At 41.5% G+C, this 19,582-nt stretch overlaps 1 protein-coding gene across 4 annotated transcripts in view; it reads left to right on the top strand.

Annotated features, from left to right (window-relative positions):
- The window catches only part of LRRC4C (leucine rich repeat containing 4C), an 858,040-nt gene that overhangs the window by 325,943 nt on the left and 512,515 nt on the right, over nucleotides 1–19,582 (top strand). For 2 of the 4 annotated variants that reach the window (XM_063117429.1, XM_063117428.1), the window contains exon 2: nucleotides 18,710–18,787. The exons of 1 other annotated variant lie outside the window; for it this stretch is intronic. The gene's annotated coding sequence lies outside the window, so the exon portion shown is untranslated. Of the gene's footprint in view, nucleotides 1–18,709; nucleotides 18,788–19,582 lie in introns of those variants that run through there. One more of the 4 variants, XR_010025061.1, reaches the window with a different exon arrangement.

Below are 19,582 nucleotides of genomic sequence, written 5' to 3'. Positions count from 1 at the left end.
CCTAACCCCCCTATTGCAAGAGATATAAGCTTTGCGCTGATAGCTGTTGGAATGAACTGCATTCTCCAACAGGAGGGAATTGGAGGATTGGGAACATGTACACGTTCTGCACATGTTCTTTCTTGGCCTCCCACTCCCCAACTGCTATAACATTTGAGGAGAAGGGAGAAGATGAATGGGACAAATTCACATGCCAATGTTGCTGCTTGTTGCCAAGCATCAAATTAGGCTGTTTGACAAAATTAGGGTAAATGGGTGGTATTGCTCTACTGATTTTCCATCCTCTGTGGCCTGGCCTCAGACACCATTTAAATGTATGATCTTAGTTTTGAGAGAAAGAGGGAGGTAATTTCTCATAAAGACTTATGTAGGCAGAGAAGAGTGTTAAGTTCTAGGAACATATCTTTAGACATGGGTGCTTTATAACACATGAATACAATATATCCAGGACAAATGTCGGTGCTATATTTATATTCATTAAACAAAAAACCCATGGTTTACAAAACAACATTAAGGCTCTACAGTTTTCAACCAAGCACCAAAAAGCAGGGAAAAAGCAGCTCACAAGCCTTAACGCCACATCCTCCCTAAGGAGGAAGAAAGTGCCAGGCCATTGCTAGACAAGGGTTTAGCCCGGGCATCCAGATGATGCACAGGGGATCCTGGGGTCAGCCCAGGCTAAAACCTCCCTTGACCCGGGATAACCAGATCCACTTGTGGCTCGGTATTTCTGCAGCGGAAGATCTAGCCGGTTCTGCAGCTTTTCCTGGCTACGCGTCTTGGCCGGGGGGGGGGAATCACAGAGGGGGAGATGGGGGACAGGGGAAAGAGCGGACCCGGTGGGAGAGATGGGGGGGAAGAGCGGAGCCAGGGTGGGGAGATCACGGAGGGGGGAGCGGAGGGGGCATCGGACATGGCGGGCGGGTGATCGGGCAGGCATGGTAGGTGGGTGGGCGATTGGGCAGGGGGGCAATATAAAAGCTCAACCAGATAAAAACAGCAGCAATACAAAATTACAAATTTAAAACACCGATTTAAAATTTATTTATAGACTGTTAAAACGCTGGGAGAAAAAAAAAGGTCTTCACCTGGTACTAAAGGCATATAATGTAGGTGCCATGTGAACCTCCTTATGGAGTTCATTCCACAGCCGGGGTGTCACAGCAGAGAAGGCCCTCCTCCTGGTAGCCACCTGCCTCACTTCCTTTGGCTGAGACTTGTGGAGAAGGACCCCTGAGGATGAGCTTAGGGTCCGGGCAGGTACATATGGGAGGAGGCATTCCTTCAGATAGCCTGGCCCCCAGCCATTTAGGGCTTTAAATGTTAATACCAGCACTTTGAATCGATGTATGATGTTTTCCAGCATTAAGATATATGATACATCAAGGAACTGCAAAAGATGTGCATCAGTTTAAATAGACAAACCAAATGAAACACCCTAACCCAGATAGTTCCTCAGATGTCAAAATTACTTTTCAACTTATGGCATAGTTTGTCTGTTTATTGAATACCAGATATATGGTGTTGGGGGACTAACACAGAGGATTTTTGTTATGTATTCAGCGGTGTGAGAACAAATGCAGAGCTAGCACCTAATAGTTTCATGTGTAGTGACTAATTTAAAACGATTAATGAAAATGATTTTTGTCCTTCCCATAATATGGGAGTTGCATTGCAATATATCTGGAGAGCACCAGGCTGGAGAAGGCTGGTTTACACTTGGATCCTATACATGTCTTCTCAGAAGTCAGTGCTGCTGTGTTCACTAGGGCTTCCTCCCAAGTGGTATAGGATTGCAAACTAATCTCATCTGAAAGGAGTTCAAGACAGCCAAACTAATCCTTTTCTGTTCCTCTGTTACTCTGATATCATGTATTCTGGAGGGATTGTGGGGAGTGAACAGTATATTTTGTATAAACAATTTTTTAAAAAACAAAAACAAAAAACAAACATTGTTTCTTTGAAGGGCAGGATATTGACCAAAAATTGAAAGTGGCAGCACATGCTCTGGTTCTACATCTGCAACAAATAGTGCCCCTTTCGTTATCAATCATGCTGCTATATGTGAGATGTGTGTGAGAGAAAAATATTAGGCAGCCCCTCTATTTGGTAAGGAAGTTCCCATCCTGCTATCCCAGAATTCCTGACCATGGGACATATTGACTTGCAATGATGGGAGTTGTAGTCCTACACCTTTGGAGGGCACCAAATCAATCAATCAAGGCATGAACCGATCTTTTTCCAACTTTAGAAAATAAGAACATAAGAAGAATATAAGAACTTGGCATGGCTCAATTCTTGCACAGGTTGCATTTCCATCCCTAGATATTAACTCAAAGTGATAGTTCCACTCTACTTTGTGCTATCAGACTTCACCTTCAATACTGTGTCCAGTTCTGGATAGGGAAGTGCAAACTCACCTGGGTCTGACTCATGGGAGCTCCTTTGATGGCGAAGTCATTTTCACTTTATAAGAAATGTGGGAAATGCACCCTCCATGCCAGCAGCACCCTCATTTTTAAAGATAAAGAGATCCAAATTGGTACAGTAGTAGGTATTAAGGAGAGCTTTCAGCATGCCTAATTTGAACCAGATTGGGTCATTCGTTGGTTTTCTAATGATTTTTTACATTTCCTCCCTCAAATCCGTTGGAGCTTAATAGTCTTTTAGTGAGGAGAAACGTAGGATCGCATTTCCATGCCTTTGAACATCCGAAACTGTGCATCTTCAATGGGATTTACTTTACTCAAAAGTAAATCCCATTGATTTCAACTGCTTACATGACCTGCTGCCCCTTGGTCTGTGCTTGGAGGGGAGAGAAATGGTGAAGGGTGGTGGTAGAAAGATTTCCCCTCTTTCCACACCTGGGAGCTTTTCCTAAGTAGGAGCCATGGAGGGAGGGAGAGAGGGAGGGAGAGAGGGAGCCTCCAGGCAGGGTTGGGGGGTTTATTTTACTCAAAAGTAAATCCCATTGATTTCAACTGCTTACATGACCTGCTGCCACTTGGTTTGTTCTTGGAGGGAAGAGAATGGAGGGAAGGAGGTGTTCTGTTTTGTTTTGAAAAATTAAAAAGTATGAAGAAAGACGCTCAGCAATCAGCTACACTTAAAAAAGGTATGTGGAAATCCTGTCCACCTCCCCAAGGAGAAAATTCTCTGAATTTCCCCCCTCCCTTTGAAAGAGGCAGAAAAAACAATGGCTCTTTCATAGGAGAACATTCCCAAAAATAGGGGACAGGTTTTGGCCTAGCACTACTTTAAACTGGATTTCTGCACTGAGCAGGCGGTTGGACTCAACGGCCTAAATGGGCCCTTCCAATTCTATAGTAAAACTGAAAGGGTTTTGTGTTAATGGAATATCTGTGTTGCAGGTTGGGGCAGGGTTGTTCTGAGAGATTTTGTGGGATCGGCACATCTCTTAACTGTGAGGCTACTCTAGGAAGCACTGAAAGGCTATGAAAATGAGCATCAAAAATGAAAAACCACCATCTTTTCCCCCGCTCATACTAGTACTTCAAGTAATTAACAGGAAACCAAGCAGCCATCGAGCATATTCTTCCAAATCAGAGAGAAGGAAAGTCACTCAGTGGCACAGCTGTCATTCCTTGCTTAAATAAAACTTCACGCTGTTTGCTCAAGAGTGACTGTGCTGGTGTGCATCGAAGACACAGTGTGATGTCAACTGCTGCTGTCGCTTCCTTTTTTTGACCAGTGTTACATTGTCCTTGACCAAGAATAGTCTGCTAGCTGGAAATCCTGAATTGTTCCTTGCTTCTACTTGTCCCACAAACTTTTAATGCTGGCTCCTCATCTGATAGACATCCCCCCCCACACCCCTTTGTTCCCTTGCTGGGCAGTTTCAAAGGGAAATAGGCAGCCAAAAGATCAACATGTTTTCAGAGAATACTCCCAAAAATTACAGCCAGTGATGTCCACTACAGGCCGAAGGCAGTCGCCATTGTTTCCAAACATTAAGCCAGTACTTCAGAATGGAGTGAAGACCCCTTTAAAGACTACACAAGCAAATTTATTTTGTGATATTAAAGACCAATTGGTATGTGTCGAAATGAATAATCACACTGAGTGATTCTGATAGCATTCCTGTCCCCACCCTCCACAAAATGAAGACACAAGAAACCAGTATGGAAGGAAAAGATTTTTCTTTATGTATAAGGATTTTTTGGAGCATAATAATATAGTATCATGGTCAGAAATAAGAAGGGGATTAATCAGTTTGATTTATCCCCCACCCACCCAAATGTGTATGTGTGAGTATCTATTTGACAGAAGGCAAAGGAAAATCTCATACATTGGATGCTCTGGCATTACAGCTTACAGTAATATGCAAGCCTTACACAAATGAACAGTTTGTGTGAGCAGTAGTCTTCTGAGATTCAGTGGGTCAAAACACCAAACTGGTACTGCAAAAAATGCCTCAATTTGTTTACATGATACTCACTTAAGGCATTCCACTATTATCCTTTACTTTTGAGCAAGTCAAACTGAATTCTACCTTCCCTTTTGTTTTATAACTCCAGGGTATGTAGCTGTCATTTCCTGCCCCAAATCCAACAAGGGCCTTGGGTTTTGTTTTATGATTTCTCCTGTCCCGTGCTATTCCACATTTTACTTAATGTTAATAGCATTTGTATCACATACCTATATGACTAGCAGTGTGTGAATTGGGGTGCGTGGGGGTTATACCATCAGATTCCAGTCTAAAATAAACAGGTTTTTTCAGCATCTGCTTCTCTATTTCATGGATTAGACTTCTCTTCACTGCCTTTGACAAACTCCCAATGTCATATGGCCCAGGATTTTGTTTCAATTACATTATTATTATTATTATTATTATTATTATATTATTATTATTATTATTATTACTATTATTATTATTATTATTATTGCTCTCTGCCAGTTGCACACTTCTGCTGTCTTTAGCCTGGACTCTCAGGCAAACTATCTCTCAGCCAGATAACGATGGCCATCAGTGTTTTCTCTACAGATGTTTAGAACTTGTCCCATTTATTTCTGTGGAGTTTTCTGCTGATCAGTGCAACAGTTCCGTAAAAACTCAGATATCCATGAAGTTCCACACTCAAAAACAAACAAACTCTTCTTCACATGTATTCCCCTTCCTGATGGTTTGCACAACAGTTTACACATCAGTCACCAGTCTTGGAAACTTTAGCACTAATTTTGCACCACCCAATCCATGGATAGGCAGAAGTAGGCCTGGCAGCTCTAGAAGAACCTGTCTCTTTCCCTATATTGATATATTCTCTGAAGATACTTTCAAAGTGTTGTTATAAATGCAATACTCTTAGTGCTAAAGATCCTGCCCATTACATCAGATCATAACATAATTCATCTTGTTTTTCATGAACGACCATCCTCCAAATGCATCCAGTTCTCCCTTTTTGGCATGCTCACCCCATTACACTAGTGAAGTAGAGGTTTATGAAACCTTCCAGTCTTTCTCTTCCTTGTCGCATCCATCTTCTTCCTCATTGTATTAGATGTTCTGACAATTTTCACAGAATTCTTGTTTGTGCTATTGCTCATTGTTGTCGATTCAAAGCGCAGACTGGCAATTTTGCTTCATGCTGAGATTATTACTCATCAGTTCCCCAATTATAGCAGAGTCAGATTTTGCTAGCTTTTTTTGTATGGACTGTTGTCATCAGATGCTCATTCAAAGCCTAGATCCGGTTAGCTGTTGTGCAGTGTCAGGCTATTTCTCACTGTGTCTGGCTATTTCATATCTTTCCAGTTGATTACTTTTTAGTTCTTTTTCCCCCCAGAAAACACCTGGCTAGTGGAAGTGGGGCAGTTTCCCATATGCAAAGGAATATGAAATGGGAACTTAATTTGTGCAGGAGCAAAGGGATATGAATGGGGACCTAATTTGCACATGTACCAATGCACACATGGAGAGTGCAATTCAATGAATCCCAAGTGCCACCTATGACACTTTTTTACAGGGATCCTGTCAAAAATAGCATCACTAAGGTGGCATATCCCTCTTTGTCACAATGTGTAAAACACTTGCCATGTGTATTGGGAGGGGGATCATACTGGAAGGAACAATGCCTCCTTCCATATTCCCAGCTGCTTGAGCTGGCCATGATCCACATAGGACCTCTAAATGTGACAGCAGGGAATGAAACACTTACTATGGGAAGAAGCATCAAGTGTCCTAATCATAATGCTAAGCACATGTGTATCTGTTTATCTTTTCAATTAAATTTAGTCACATCCTCGGTCAAACTGGGGAGGGTTGGAGAGGCAGAAGATAGAGTTAACTGTCTTAAGCAACATTTAGTGGACAGTTGAAATATAAATTAAAAGTAGAATAAAATAAACAATATTGATGAGCTGATAGTGATAGGGATTAATACAGTAAAATACTTTTTTAAAATAAATAAATAAATAAATAAGGGGGCATCTATACACTAAACATGCTAGGTTTCATTTTAAGATATTTGTGTGTGTGTGTGTGTGTGTGTGTGTGTGTGTGTGTGTGTGTGTGTGAAATTTATTCCTGATGCATTTAGTAACTAGTATCGAAGGCTTGTTTGTTATAGAAGGCTAGTCAGACATTCAGAGAAAAAAATGGAAAGAATTAAAATAGAGAGATCACATGAATGCTTTTCAATTTCGAGGATCATGGTGTCTCTCTGATATTTTTGCAAGGACATAATTCATGTAAAAATAAGTAATATAAATTTTCTCCTTTCAAATGTGTAGTGTTGTTGCTTAAATTGTACTGTGTCTTCGACTTCAGTGTAAGATGGAAAAGAACCTTCAGGGCTATAATGTTTGCTTTGTATTGAGGTGAGCATTACAAACCTGTCCAGCTTTCTTTCTCCTGGGCTGTGCTTAGATAATATCCAGATCCAGCATTATTCCTATATATATTATCTTTGAGACCAATATCAATCTCTTTTGTTCCCTGACAGATGTTCTTCTTTATTATAATTTTTCTTTCATTTTATTTTGGAAACTAAAGTATTACAGTTTAAAAGTGTAACCCTATACATGTCTAATCAGTTGCAAGAATCATTAGGTTCAGTGCGGTTTGCTCCCAAATAAGTGACCATAGGATTTCAGTGCAAATGGAAGGACGTTGACTTTCTAACAGCACAATTCTGTGCATGTCTACTGAGAAATATGTTTAATGGGACTTGCTACCAGATAAATGGGAATAGGATTGCAGTTGCTGGTTTAACAATAACAACAACAACAACAACATTCAGGTTTATTTCATCCATAATTTCCTTCCAATTCCCACATTTGTAATCATATTAATTAAACAAAAAACCCTACAGTTTACAAAACAACGTTAAGGCTCTACAGTTTTCAACCAAGCACCAAAAAGCAGGGAAATTGGGAGTTAAGGCTCACAAGCCTTAACACCACATCCACCCTATGGAGGCAGAAAGTGCCAGTGAAATTCTCATTCTCCCAAAGTAGATAAACCATGAGGACAGGATGGAGAATATGTTATGCAGAGGTGACTGTGGGGTTGTGGAAAACTGATGACAAACCATTTAGGGCCACCTACTTCTTTTTCGTTGTTTAGAGCAGCCAATCCCCAACCTGGTGCCATCCAACAGTGTTGGACAGTAACTCCCATGATTGCAAGTCAGCATGTCTCATTCAAATTAACAAATTAACCAAAAATCTCCCACATTTTTAAAAATAAAGAGATGAAACTTGGCAGAATCATAGTCCTTAAGTAGGGCTTTAGGCATGCCAAGTTCAAAGCTGATCAGTTTATGCCTTGATTTTTAGGAGGGGTTTTTTTAGTCAAACTTTTAAAAATCCTAAAAATCAAGGCATGAACCAATCTGTTTCCAACTTTAGAAAATAAGAACATAAAAAGAACATAAGAACTTGGCATGGCTCAATTCTTGCACAGGCTGCATTTCCATCCCTAGATATTTACTCAAAGTAAGACCCATTGAATTTCCTTGGTTCTTGAAAAGCAACATACTTGCTTTTAGATTTGACAGTCTCAATACTCTATGTGTGCTATGCATGCCTGCTCAGTCTGTCCTTGTAGTTTCCTGTAAGCCCCAGCCAGGGGAGGCCAGTAAATTAAACCCAGGGGTAGAGGGTGGCATTCCATTAAGTTTATCTGAGAGCAGGTGCTGTAGAACTTAGAACTTCCAGGAGTGTTGAGGCTGGATTTCTGGCAGATAAGCCAGGCAACTTTATGGCCTGTTTGTCCCTATGTTTGGTAGCCCACAGGAGCACTTGCCTCATAAAGCAAATGGTCACATGAGAACTGTTATTATAGTCTGCTACTTTGCTTGTCTTTAATAGTCTGTGATCCAGACCTCTTCAGAAGTGGGAAAAATGTTATATGGTTGGGGTCAGTCTAAATTATCTCCAGGGTTTCCTTACACAGTGCCTCTGATTGCAAAGAGATTGAGGATTTCCCCCCAACTCTGTTAAACCAATGAAAACATGCCACACAAGAAGTCGTAGGATATGAATAGTTTATAAAGAAAACTAAATGCAAAATAACAGCAGACAGAGAAGTGAAATATGAAACATGTTCTTGTTATTATATTATTATTATTATTATTATTATTATTATTATTATTATTTATTTGTATCCTGCCTTTTGCCCAATGATGGGCCTCAAGGTGGCCTTACAAAATGAAAACATATTCAGCGAAAGCCTATAAATATAAATATAAATATACAAAAGTTAAAAACATAATTAAATACATTTCAATATTAAAACATTTAAAACTTTTGAAATATATAACCATTTAGAAGTCCAAGGTATAGACAGTAGTCCAGATTATTTGCCAAAGGCCTGCCAGAACAAAAAAATATTTTGCCTGCCTCCAAAAACACATCAAAACATGTTCCAAAAGAGAAAAGAGAACTCTTCTTCTTTGAAAAGGGAGGCAAGAACCAGGCTACATCTGTTTCTCAGAAAGCCAGTCCTGCTTATGAACTAAAGTTTCAATCCCATTCAATTCCATAGCTTCCTTGCGGTAGGGTCTGAAACTAGGCTGTTTAGTGGTTAAAGCAAAACCCAACAATCATAAGGAATAACTAAAATAATTCATATGAACAAAAAGGTAAAGGAAGCACGAGCAAAAGTGTAGTACTTATTTAAATATTTTACCCTACTTTTTTGCAGTGTATAAAGAGGCTTACAAAAAGTTGTTAATTGTAGGATTATTGTGCTGGGAAGGAGAAGAAATTCCCAGTAACGTCTCTCACTCTCTTCCTGGCTAAGGTTCCAGGCAGTTTTTAAAAAGGCTACAATCCCCTACACACTTACCTGGGAGTAAGACCATTACACTCAATGGAACTTACTTCTGAGAAGACACTGATGATTCTGTTACACAAATATGCTTGGACCAAGTGCAACATAGTGTTCAGATTTGTATACACTTAGTAGAAAGACGACAGAGGCTTCTTGGGTTTTTCTAATTTTACTAAACTGCAGTTAGGGTGAACACTGTCGCTCACGCAGAAGCAATGTCACACCCCTCAAACATGGAGGGGTTGTTTTTATACATTTATGTTATCAACACCATCAGCTTACATTCATTGGTCCATGTGCTTTACCATGTGGTTAGTAATGTTGATATATGTGCTTGTTAGTGCAATCAAACATTTGTTGAGATAGTGAACACGCATGTGCAAAGGCAGCTTATTGGTTAAGTTGGTGAGGTTAGTACTCAGACTTTATTGGTCCATGTGATCACTTACGTACGCTTCTTTGTCTTCAGCCCGTGGGAACTCCTCCCAAACATCACACTATGTACTGATTTGTATCTCTTCTTCGTGTGTGCGTGTGTGTAACTCTTACATCCCCGTATGTGGAACCTCCCTCTGGGAGGACTTTCTGGGTGGTGTTATTGGTTAGTAGCTTTGATTTCCTGTAACAGTGGAAATCTGTATAACAATTCCACTAAGGAAATGTCTGTGCTAGAGGAGGCAGCCATTTTATTTTCAACTTTCTATTCTATCTGAGGCAGGAGGGAGGGGGAGAGCGATGCTACTGAGCGTGTGTCATGTCATGCTTGAAGAAGGCGTCTGTATTCACTCTATTAGGATGAATAAATATTAATTAAAAATCCACTGAAGGGATTTTTTTAAAAAAAGAAAAGCCATTCCACGAACTACAATGAAGGAGGAAGAAGACTCCACCACTGGATTGAGTAAGGGGCTCATTCTCAAAATTTCATGGACACAAATCTCACCAACTTAAATTCAGTAATCACAGTGAGTGTGAGAGGGTTTTCTTTCTTTCTTTTCTACTTTAAACTGCCCTCCTACCCTCAATCTTTCACCACCCTTCTTGAAATTTTCAGGGTATGTAAAACCAACATTTCTTTCTGGCACATGTAAATTTCAGGAAGATTGGTGAAAGAATTTCAATTTAATGAACATTAGAATGACCCCCCCCCATTTACCCCTTTATAATGGCAGAAAGCTTTTTTTTTTAACTGACCACCCTTAACAAAAGGGACACTGCCATGTCCCTTTCGATATATGCTTTGATGATACATATTGTCTATAATGCCTGGTAAGAACTGTAACTTTATTCTTGGTAGTAGTATTAGTAGTAGAGAAAGAAGTTAGATTTATGGGGTAGTAATGGCTGTCGTAATGGAGTATTGCAGTCAGGAATGCCTGAAGAAGGCATTTGCATTAGTGCTGCTGATCCAGCAAGAGGATTTCTTTTCCTTCCTCTTTTCTTTATTTCAGTTCAAGGGCTCAGCCTGAAGGCAACAGAACAGCTGAGGGTAGGGGAAAAGAGAGGTTAGATGAATTCAGAGTGAAGTCATGACACAAGAAAGATAACCTAAAGTCAAATAAATGAGTGTGCTATATAAATTGAGCCCTGAAATTAAGTGTTTTCAAAATCTCCATATGATATCTTTAGCTGCCTACATCACATCATGTGGCAGGTGTCATTTCACAATAAAAATATTTCACATTGGTCATTTTTTCACTGTGAGGGATCATTTATAAACGCGAAGGAACCAAGTAGCCATCTGCTCCAAACCCTTTCATTGCCTTTTCCTTTTCCTTTTTGTCTTTATCTGCTTATTCGCTCTGTTCTTCTGCCTTTAACAGCAGCCTGACACACATGGAGAATGGGGAAAATTTCATCTCTCTCTATATAGGAAAAATGTCATCTGCCAACTTTCTCTATGACCCTGTTCAGACAACACGCTAAGCCACGGTGGTTAAGCATTTTGAGCTAAACATTATGGTTTAGTGTGTCAAGTGAACCCTGACTTAGCATGTCATATGAGCCATATGGTGGCTACATAACCACAATTTAAACACTCTCACTAGCCATTTGTTGTAACAGGGTTAATGGCCCTACAGCAGCTGATGTAAAAAATGAACGGCCAGGAAAACTCCTCACACTCTCCTGTTTTGATTCCTGGGAGTCTGAGGCTGGGGGTAGGGGTGCTTTGAGGAAATATCCTATGTTCTGTTATCACTGGAAGAAGTGCAGAAAGTGAAACAGAACCAGTCATCTTACGCACTCCATTAACTTGAAAAAGTGGATTGTTACTTAAACCTGATTTGGATGATGCAAAAACAAACAAACAGCTAAGGTGGTTTGTCAGTCTTGTTTGTTTGAAAATCCTCACCACTACCTGCAAGGGGGTTATAAAAAGAAAAGAAAAAGTCTCATTTGCTTTTCTTTTTGGCATAAAATTTTGGTATGGAAACAGGAGGGGGGAAAGCTTAAACACCCCTTCCAAATTGCCATGGACCCAAAATGGAGCTATGCGTGCTTACTCAGAGTGAAGTCAATAACACACACACCTCACTCACCCCAGCTGCAAGGAACCCTTTTTTAAGTATTCAAAAAGAAAATACAACCCTCAGGTGCTTCATCCTAAAATGTGAGATATCACCACCCCCATCTTCACTCTGAAGATTAATACTACATTGTGTTGTACCACATACACTTGTCAATGCAGGTGCTTCATAAGGCAAGATGGGGGGGGGATCTCATCACAGCAGAAGTTTAGGGAAGTTGTGCTGCAAAGGTCCCTGGGATGCATATGGGAGCAGGTGGGAAGATGGAGGGAAACAAACCATGGTATGCCGATGAGTGTCTGATAGTCTGTTTGCAACAGATGGGCTAGTGAGAAATTAACCAACTCACCATGGCTTGTTTTCATCTGATCATGGTGTTTATACAGACCCTTAGTATCAGTATTTAAAGGAGAATGCATTTTTACACACACTTTCCGAATGCAAGAATTTGAAAATTGTCCCTTTCCACCAGGTGGACTTCCATTTCATTTCTTTCACCACTTTGTAGTGCTTCACCTTTCATAGGAAGATAGGAAGCTATCTTATACTGAGTCAGACCATTGATCTATCTAGCCCAATTAGGGATGTATGGCTTTTGCTCGGGCCATTCTGCCTGTGTTTTGTGGATAGTCAGGCAGCTTTTATTCTGTCGTCTGTTCATCGACAGAATCTAATTTTCTCAATTTCCTGAACTTGTGTTCAAGCGCACTTGTACAAAACTGCCATTGCACAAATCCCCCCTTCCAAATGTGCATTTTCAGTTTTAGCCTATGGGAAGAGGTGTGCATTTTCACTCATTTTGTATTTTTCTACAACTGAATCTGCCCAAAATTCCAGAAAATAAAAAAGTCCATAAGTCTGTAGACTTGTGCAACTTGCGAAAAGCTAGTCCACTGCCAATTCTGTGAGTTGGATTTATAAAACTCCAAAGTCATTTGAATCTGTTGTGGGGTTTTTCAACATCTCCAGGCCCAGTATTGCCAGCACTGACTAGCAGCTGCTCCCTGGTGGTTTGGACAAGCCTTTTTACAGCCCTTCATTAAGATGCCAGGGACTGAATCTGCAGACTAGGAATGGGTGAACTCCATTGTGCTTGACTCGTCAGACACCCGTTGAGCTGCTGCCACTGCTTGTCCCTGCTTCTGGCACTGTGTGAGTTTCTTAGGGCCTTACTAGACCTGCTGGCTTACGCCGGCAGGGAGGCGGGGCCGAGGCGCGTTAATGTTAGCGTGCCTCCCCCAGGCTACCACACGTCGGACGCTCAGGGATGTTGCATTCCTGCGGCGTCCGCCATTTTTTTTATTATTTTAAAGGTGCCGGGTGCAGCCCGAAGACATCGGACTGGTAAGTCCGGTTGTTTTGGTTATTTTTATGGGGGGGGGGGCGAAGGATAGCAGGGTGGGTGGCACGGGGGAGGGCGGGTGAGATCGCGCCGTGCGCCGCCTGAGCAAGCAGCCAAGCGGCGCTTGCCCGGGCAATTGCCTGGGCAAGCGCCGCTCGGCTGCTTGCTCGGGTGGCGCGCGGCGCGATCTCACCTGCCCTCCCCCGTGCCACCCACCCTGCCATCCTTCGCCCTCCCCTCTCTTCCCCGCCCCGCCGATGGGCACAGCGCTCCTATGAGCGCTGTGCCATGCAGGTCCGCGGCTTTTCGCGGCTCCTCGTAAGCGAGGAGCTGCGAAAAGCCTCGGAAGTATCCACACTTCCCCCAGCCGCGGCCTGAGGCCGGAGCTGGGGAAAAAGCGCGCCATAAGCGCATTCGCTTATGGCGCGTTGGAGGAGGCCTCAGTGCGGCCTGCCGCCAGATTCCCCTGTGCGTCATCTGGACGCACAGCAGGGAAACTGGGTCAGAAGGCGCGCTAAGGCTTCGTCTAGTAAGGCCCTTGGTGGCTCAGTGAGCATCTGATGAGGCCGCAGGGAGCTGCCACCATTTTGCGCAAAATGGTGAGGTGGCCTCTTCCAGGAAGGGAGTGTTGCATTATGGAGCCCTTCATGCAACATTCCCCTCCTGGAAGAGGCTAATCTACCAATGGCAGCCACAGGAACCCCATTGCCATGCACCAAATGCTCAATCTCTCCTCCTTGCAAATAGGAAAGAACTAGAGTTTGGTACACAGCAACAGCAAGACCTGGCCCCTGTGGCTCTCAAGCTCTCATGACCCCCTTCCTTGCAAGGAAGGAGGGACCATGAGGTCTTGACAGCTGGCCGGGGCAGGAGTCAACAACAATGTTCATTAAACACTTATTCTTTTCTTGAGAAAAGAACGCGCATTTGGTACATGGCAGTGGGGACTCCTGCCCCTGTTGGCTGTAAAGGCCTCCTCATGGTCCCCTTCTAGCAAGGAAGGAGATTGCTATGGCATGACAGCCAGTGGGTGTGGCAATGGCGGTGGACTGCTCCTGGGCGCTAACTGAGCTCCAATGGGGCTTGACAACTGGGTCCGTCAGCACCCTGCGGCTCGGCAATTGGGGTCGGGGGCAACACTACTGGACCCTAGTGGCCCTTTCAATATCCCTAATGGGGACCTTCTGCATGTAAAGCACGTGCTCTACTACTTCATTCTTGTGTACTAAAGATGGTGCTAGTTTTCTGCCAGCTTGCCCCCTTTTTCTGAATCTTCATTAAAATTTCATCTTTTTTCAGTCTTTCACTTGTATTTGTTCTGTTGATTTCTCACTTTAAAAAAAATCCATCCATTTCTATAACTTGGTGACATTTGAAATGATTCTTTAAAAAGGTCATAGTGACTTAGAAAGGTGGGCAATTTTTCTCAAACTAGTTCTTACAATCTCAGATTGTTCCTCTATTCTTCATATTTCTAATTTAGGGTACAAATTCTGTAGTCAAGAGCTCCTATCTTTTTATGAAATCACAGGCTTTTCCATCAATGGTTCATAATTAACATCTTGGTAGCAACTGTGCTTCTTGAAATTAAGGCTCAGTAAATAAGTCTTTCTGAGTCGCCTATTTAGTCTAGCAGTGAGGAAGTTTCTCACGTTCAAAACGCACATGTTTAAAATAGCAAAATTATTATAAAAATGATTCATATGATCAAGAATGACTAATAATCCCTAATCATGCAATTATTAATGATTAGAGATTTTAGTCATTTGTGATGATCTAACTATTATTAATGTTTAAATTTTCCAGTATATTGGTTGGCTGTATGTGGTTTCTCCTCTGTTGGATGTAGTTCAATTATTTATTTATTTGACTGGCTGACTGATATCCTGCTCAAACCCAAAGGTTTAATGGAAAAATTGAAAATGTACATTAAAGTCTTCCCCTTGGTCTTGTTTTATAGGAGAAATTGGAATCTCTCAGCAGCCTTTTATTCTTTAGCGGGCCACTATGGGCAGAGTGTCCTTTCCCTGCCCCCCAAAGCTACAAGGGAACTGACAATGGTTGCATTTGGAAGCAGTAGAAGGCGAGCAATGTGAACATATTGTGAACAGTTGGCTACAGAATCAGACTCAAAGAGTGCTTATCAACGGTACCTTCTCAAACTGAGGGGAGGTAACGAGTGGAGTACCGCAGGGCTCAGTCCTGGGCCCAGGGCTCTTCAACATTTTTATTAATGATTTGGATGAAGAGGTGCAGGGAACACTTATCAAGTTTGCAGATGACACCAAATTGGGTGGGATAGCTAATACCCTGGAAGACAGAAACAAACTTCAAAATGATCTTGATAGGCTGGAGTGCTGGGCTGAATGGGCGGTATAGAAATGTAATAAATAAATAAATAATAGGGATAAATGCCAAGTTCTACATTTAGGAAATAGAAACCAAATGCACAGTTACAAGATGGGGGGATACTTGGCTCAAGAAGGATCTTGGAATTGTTGTAGATCACAAGCTGAATATGAGCCAACAGTGCGATGTGGCTGCAAGAAAGGCAAATGCTATTTTGGGCTGCATTAATAGAAGTATAGCTTCCGAATCGCATGAGGTATTGGTTCCTCTCTATTCGGCCCTGGTTAGGCCTCATCTAGAATATTGCATCCAGTTCTGGGCATCACACTTCAAGAAGGATGCAGACAAGCTGGAGCGTGTTCAGAGGAGGGCAACCAGGATGATCAGGGGTCTGGAAACAAAGCCCTGTGAAGAGAGACTGAAACTGGGCATGTTTAGCCTGGAGAAGAGAAGATTGAGGGGAGACATGATAGCACTCTTCAAATACTTAAAAGGTTGTCACACAGAGGAGGGCCAGGATCTCATCTCGATCATCCCAGAGTGCAAGACACGGAATAATGGGCTCAAGTAACAGAAAGCCAGATTCCGGCTGGACATCAGGAAAAACTTCCTGACTGTTAGAGCAGTACGACAATGGAACCAGTTACCTAGGGAGGTTGTGGGCTCTCCCACACTAGAGGCATTCAAGAGACAGCTGGACAACCATCTGTCAGGGATGCTTTAGGGTGGATTCCTGCATTGAGCAGGACTTGATGGCCTTATATGCCCCTTCCAACTATTCTATTATTTATGTAGTAAATAATTAAATGCATACCCCCACCTCTCCAGTAAAATAATGCTAAAGACAACTAGCAATGAAATATTTGTAAAGTTATAATTAAAACACACAAGTCATCAATTAAAAACACATCTAAGACAAATAAAAGCACATCAACAAGAACAAAACAAGAGCACTCATCAGATTAAAGCTTAACACTCTCTCTGAGTTTAAGACAGCCATAAAGACTAATCTCTTCTGGCAGGCCTGCCCAGATGAGTTTTAAACCTAAGAATTTTAAGATGTTCAGATTGTTATTTTAATATTGTATTGGTTTTATATGCTCATTTAATCAGTTTTATGCATTTGATTTATGTATTTAATGTATTTAATGTCGTTCCACACCTTAATCCAGAGGGAGAGGTGGGTAATAAATAAATAAAATTATTATTATTATCGCAATTTGGCAGCAATTCATGTTAGGTGCCAAAGACTGCCTAAATAAAAATGTATTTGCCTACTAGTGGAAGAATAACAGAAGGAGCCAGCCTGCCCTCCTTTGGCAGGGAGTTCCAAAGCCTGGGAGACCTCCCCACCACCACAAGCTTTCTCTTGTGTTTCTGTGAAGTGTGCCTCTGCTCATGGTGGAACTGAGAGAAGAGCTTCTCTCAAGAAATGTAAACCCAGGCAGGACCACATAGAAAAATGTGGTCTTTTGAATAGCTTGGTCCTAAACCATTTGGGCTTTGTAGGGTTATAGCCAGCACTTGTAGTATCTCTGTTCCAGTATTTCCTAAAGCTTATAACTAAACTACTGCAGCTTGTTTTTCCTACTATGTCAAAGAAAGAAAAATATAAAGATTGTGAGTCGAATCTCATGTCATGATCTAGGTCAGGTGTTATACACATGGACCATGTTATATATACTAGTCCGTCTTGGACTAGTAACTGCATGCCCAGAAAATGGATCCCAACAGAGGTCTTGGCTAACTACAGTCTCTGTGTGTAGTTCTTTTGAATATAGCTCCAATTTATGACCACAAATGACTTAATCTTACCTCTTTTCCTCTGAGTCAAACTGGGAATGTCAGCTAGTTCAGGGCCTTAGTTTCTGCATTCCTTTTGAGCAGTGATCATACTTTCCTTTTTTTCTGGTTTTATCTTATTTTGTTATTACACTTAATAAAACATATACCCAAGAAATATTTAATACTATCCCCCACCCAATTACTGCTGGGAAGTAGTCCAAATGAAAATTCCTATAGATGCAAGGCCAAAAGTATGTTCATTCCACTAAGACAGGTGTGGGCTTCCAGATAAGAATGTAAGAACATAAGAAGAGCCATGCTTGATCAGACCAAGGGGTCATCTAGTCCAACACTCTGTTCACACAGTCACCAAACAGCTGTCGACCAAGGACCCACAAGCAAGACACCGTTCAACAGCACCCTCCCATCTATGTTCCCCAGCAACCAGTGTACGTAGGCTTAATGCCTCTGATACTGGAGGTAGCACATAGCCATCAGGAATGGTAGCTATTGATAGCATTCTTCTACTTGAATTTATCCAGCTCCCTTCTATTTATCCAGCTCCAAATTGGTGGCAATTACTACCTGGATTCTAGTATTATGGGAGAGAGAGAAAATGTCTCCCTATACACATTCTCCACACAGGCATAATTTTGCATAACTCTATCATGTCTCCCCTTAGCCTCCTTTTTCCAAGCAAAACAATCCCAGCTGTTGTAACCTTCCCTCATATTTTCTCTATGATCCCCTCATCCTTCACCATTGGCCATGCTGTCCACTGTGGCCAGGACTGATGAGATTTGTAGGCCAAAACATCTGGAGGGCTGCAAGTTGTCCACTCCTGCACTAAGATAATATATACTGGATACGTTCAGTGAAATAAAGAAGAATCAAGAGATGAAAATTTTGTTAAAACAAATTTGCTGGATTCAGCTACCTATTAGCTGGGGCTTCAAGTCACTCCTGAGATGGAAGTTCTGCTTGCCTCATTTGTGAACCGCCCAGAGAGCTTCGGCTATTGGGCGGTATAAAAATGTAATAAATAAATAAATAAAAATAAATAAAATAAATAAATACCTGGGCAGAAAAACAAACTAAACCCATGCCATTATTCCAACTGCCACTAGAAACCTCTTTTGCATCTAAGTGTCAAATCAGGCAAGCACGTTCAGTGCTTACAATAATTGCCCTTCAGTTGAGAGGTTTTCTGGAACTAGGATTTAGGAATTGACATCCGTGCCTTCCTCTTTCTAGCTGTGTGCTGCTGGGTTGCTTACATGCTTAACACAAGGTTGAAACTAGTTGTATAACAAACAGCAGAGGCATGAACTGTGCGAACAATCAATCATGCAGATGTCAAAGCTACCGGCAGGGTCTTCTGAAAACAATCTGTACTTTTTTTTATTGCAGGGTTTAAGAAAGATTACACAGCAACCAACACACCATCAAAGCTTCAAGAACAAATCAATGTATGGCTTACCTCCCAAGGTCTGTCCCCAGGTTTTATTGTAACTGACAATGGAAGTGATGCTGTAAAATACCATGCATTGTTGCTTCCTTGCTATTCCCATACGACGTTCTTTATCCTTGACATGCTGCATCACTCAAATCAATGGAGGGTGACATTGAGCCCCTCCAATGTCTCCTTCCACTCTGGGTAGTCTAGCTTTTTTTCTAATTGTCGCAACGGAGCTTGCACTCATGAATCATTTTTGTGACTTAATTTTAAAATAGTGATTTGCTTTATTCTCTCAAGGATATCAAAAGCAGCATAGCCTCATTTATCTGATTTACACAGGGAACATCCATAATATTAGAGGTTATGCAAGTATGAAGGCTATTTACGTATGTCTCATCCCTTCCCTATGTCAGACCCCAGCTACTAAGACCGATAGACACTGAATGGACCCTGATAACAATGTGACGTATGCTCCAAATTTGAACATTGAAGGCATGTACAGAGGCGTTATTGGTAATGACTCCAGAATGATCAAATCCTCACCAGAGCCTGGACCTGAGTGCATCTTTGAACAGGTCTAAGACCGTTATCTATCAGCAACTCCTTAACTAGGAGTGGGAATTACACTGTGGGTGGGAATTACATTTACAATATTTATGCTATTTTGTTAACACATTGTTGCCTACAGTGAACTTCTTTTAATAGGGTTAGTTATAAGCTCAAATAGAACAAAATAGTAATGTTTTGATTATGTTGGCATGGGACTTAGCAAAGGACATTCTGTACCTGCAATTAGTTGTCACTTTTTATATCTCTCATCTATC

Source organism: Elgaria multicarinata, chromosome 2 (assembly GCF_023053635.1).
Source record: "Elgaria multicarinata webbii isolate HBS135686 ecotype San Diego chromosome 2, rElgMul1.1.pri, whole genome shotgun sequence".
NCBI classification, from domain to species: domain Eukaryota; kingdom Metazoa; phylum Chordata; class Lepidosauria; order Squamata; family Anguidae; genus Elgaria; species Elgaria multicarinata.
Note: the sequence above shows the minus strand (reverse complement) of the source record. Positions and strands in the feature narration are given on the sequence as shown.